General features: G+C 34.1%; 1 pseudogene; it reads left to right on the forward strand.

Moving 5' to 3' along the window:
- Positions 1 to 2,317: 2,317 nt before the first annotated feature.
- LOC106299814 lies at positions 2,318 to 3,512 on the forward strand (annotated as a pseudogene).
- The last annotated feature ends 248 nt before the right edge of the window (positions 3,513 to 3,760 follow it).

A 3,760-nucleotide genomic window follows, 5' to 3' on the forward strand; every position in this document is an offset into this window, starting at 1 on the left:
TTTTTTTTTCCAAAAACTCGGAATGTTTTATTTTTATTTGTGAAACTTTGAATATTTTCGAATTTAAATTTTAATTTAAATTTTAATTTTAATTTTAATGATTTCAATTTTAATTTAAATTTTATATTTTCAAATTTAAATTTCAAAAATTTTATTTAAAAAAAAAAAATTTTTTTTTTTTAATTCCGAGGAACGGGGTCCGTCGGAATATACCGAGTGACATGTTCCTCGGAATATTCCGAGGGACACCGATCCTCGGAATTTTCCGAGGGACATGTCCCTCGGAATCTTTCGATGAAAATTCCGAAGAACATTTCGTCGGAACTTCCGAGGATTGGACCATCGGAAAATCCATCGAAATATCCCGAGGAAGCTCTCCCTCGGTATATTCCGAGGAGCTTTCCGACGAACATGTGGTCCTCGGAATTTCCTCGGAAATTTGTTTCCTCGGAATTCCGTCGGAAAATTCTGAGGGATTTCCGAGGAATAATGAATTTCTGAGGAGTTATTTCCGAGGACTTGTTTCGTCGGTATGTCGTCGGAATAACGTTATTCCAACGACATACCGACGATTTTTTCCTCAGTATGTCGCTGTTTTCTTGTAGTGTGATCAGAATATGTATAAAAAACAAGTCATATTCAAACAAATACTCTAAGGCTAAGGCAAACTGCTGCTCAGTGGATAAGAATATTAGTGGGGTATGGCTTGAACTGCCTCTTCTGGTAATCACTACATGTGGTTCGCCTTTGGGACCTTAAGACACTGTCCAGGTTTTCAAATGTGGCTCTGTCTTCATTAATATAATAGACTTTGTTTTCGGTTTGGATAGGATTTTACCGAAAAACCACTTGGATCCCGAATAACCCGAATACATCACTTATATCTTAGAAGTAATCTTCCAGGTGATGGCATTACATTGTTAATTTTACAGGATGCAGAAAAAACATGTTTGGTCTCCTAAAAACTTTCTTGCGCCTTTATCTTACTATGAGCGGAGTTTGAAAATAGTTTGCAACTAAGTTGGTCTCACGGATGCAGACGAGCTTGTTTATGTACCAGTAAGGTTTTGTAAATCGTTTTATATTATATATTATGATCCAAAGAGAAACAAGTTCCACAGAGTTGAGTATAAAGGAATCGCAGACGATGAATCAAGGCTCAAGAATGGACTTGTAAAAAGTCGTCTGTTTAATATCCCTATTGTCTCGAATCACATAGAGGGTCGGCTTTGGGACCTTAAGACGCTGTCCATGGTCTTTCAAATGTGGCTCTCTGTCTTCACTAATTTTAATCAGAGAAAATAAACCGATTTAGTTTATTGGTTTTCTATATAGTTAAGCAAAACAAACGGAACCAAAACTAAAACATGCAATCTCAATATTCTAAGTCTGAGATGGAAAAAAAAAACGAACCAATCCGAATTGATCCAACTAAACCCAAACCAAACCGAACCAAACCAAACTGAACCAAAATATGTGTTCCAACCATTTGGTTAAAGGTTTTATCAATCCAAACGGTTCGATTTGATTTGTGATTTTAAACAGATCCAAACTGAAAAATCGAAGTGTTATTTAATTATATTAGTTAAATATATTAATAATATTGATATTTAAGGTATTAAACCATCTAACTTAAATATCTAAACATAATTTTATACATTTTACTTCTGAATAAATAGAAAAATACAATTAACAATTAAAAAAACAGAATATGAATCTCATACACTATCATCAAAACAGAAATACTACTTATAATACTTATATTAATTTCAAAGATAATAAAATAAAATTATTAGATTACCTCTTCTACATTTTCATTGTATAACAATGTGCAGTTTTACGTTTAAACATATAAAAAAAATTAGTTTCAAATTATTATTTGTTTTATGTATTAAAATTATATTTTTGTAACCGAATTAGAACAAAACTAAAAAAATTGATTAAATTAATCAAACACAAACAAAACTGAACTAAACCAAACCAAACCGAACACAAACCAAACTAGCATCGGTTTCGGTTGAATTCATTAAAGTTTTGTTAGCCAAACAAATTAAATCGAACCGAACCCAAACCCAGTCCGAATTTAAACCGAAATGCCCACCCCTATAAAGTCTCAAACATAAATAGATTCAAAATTGTAAAAAAAAAAAAAACGAAGTAAATCCTACCAAGAGTGTTATAATTATCCGTTCCCTTTTTCCCGTATCTATTATGTTAAAAAGGAAACTATCTACTTTTTATTTACTTATGAAAGTTTATAACAGACAAAAAAACATATATAGAATTTATTGAGGGAATATATTAGGGTTGACAGACCATGGATCATCAACAGGAAACAACCGAACAAATCCACAAGAAAGCAAGAATAAAATCTCAAGAATCTGTTGTGAGATCTTCTTTTCCTCTTGATCTAATCTCGGAGATACTCTCAAAATTGCCTGCGAAATCTGTTGGCAGGTTTCGTTGTGTTTCAAAGCTCTGGTCATCAGTCACCACCGATCCATACTTCATCAACAAGTTCGAAACTCAATCCAGACAAAGGAAGCCATGTCTTCTTGTCAGCTTCAAAAGAGATGACAGGTTGTTTGTTTTCTCGATTCCACAAGACCGCCAGTCTTCAAACGAGTATCATCCAATTGCTTCTCAGCCTGTTCACAGTTATCATATGACATACCCTAAATCACGTCGTTTCTTCCCTAGGGTATCTGTCCATGGCTTGATCTCTTGCTTTCAAGAAGAAACAAAACCCATAATCTGGAACCCTACAACAAGAAAGTTATTAATCCTAACCAAACCCGAAAAGAGCTGGGAGTATGCAACATTCTTTTTAGGATATGATCCAGTTGATGCTAAACACAGTTTTGTGCATGCGTTTTGATGAAACCATAGACGAGTATCGGGTGTTCGCACTAGGATCAGCTCAAGAATCATGGAGAAGGATCAAAACTAACCATAAGCATTGTGTTAATTCTTACCCTACCCGTCATGTATGCACTAACGGCTTTATTTATTATAAAGCATAGACTGACAAGACAGAGAGATTTGGCTTTATAATGAGCTTTGATGTGAGATCTGAAGAGTTCCATGTGATAAAACTACCATGCAATAATAGTGGACCTGGTGGTATACTCGCATCATATGAGGGAAGGTTAGCTTGTGTTACTGGTAACGCTGCAGATGATGGCACTATACTGTGGACTTTGATGGATGCAGAGAAACATGAATGGTCGCGTCGCTACTTCCCCATACCTATACCTTACTATGATCGGAGTGTGGAAACAGTTTTCAATTTCATAGGCATCACGGATGCTGGTGAGTTCGTTTATGTACCAAATAGGTTTCGCAAATTGTATTATGTTTTATATTATGATCCAAAGAGAAACAAGTTCCACAGAGTTGAGTTTAAGGGAATCGCAGACGACGAGTCTAGACTCAAGCATGGACTTGTAAATAGTCGTCTGTATAATATCCCTGCTGTTATGAATCACATAGAGAGTCTTAGGTCTTTTTAAACAATTTGTCTTTATTTTTATTTTATTTCGTTAGAATGATAGTAACTTTATGCAATTTCATTATTTTATCTTCTTCATATTTTATTTTTAGTCTGGGTGATTATTTTGTTCATAATATTATGATTCCCTAGTTTGTTGTGACTTATCGTTTTTATTACCAAAACTCTTTTATGATCTTAATAAAAATGAACAAATGAACAAGACATTAATCAACTAGATTAGAACATTTAAGCAATCGCGGACGACGA

This window comes from Brassica oleracea, chromosome C6 (genome assembly GCF_000695525.1).
Source record: "Brassica oleracea var. oleracea cultivar TO1000 chromosome C6, BOL, whole genome shotgun sequence".
NCBI lineage: Eukaryota > Viridiplantae > Streptophyta > Magnoliopsida > Brassicales > Brassicaceae > Brassica > Brassica oleracea.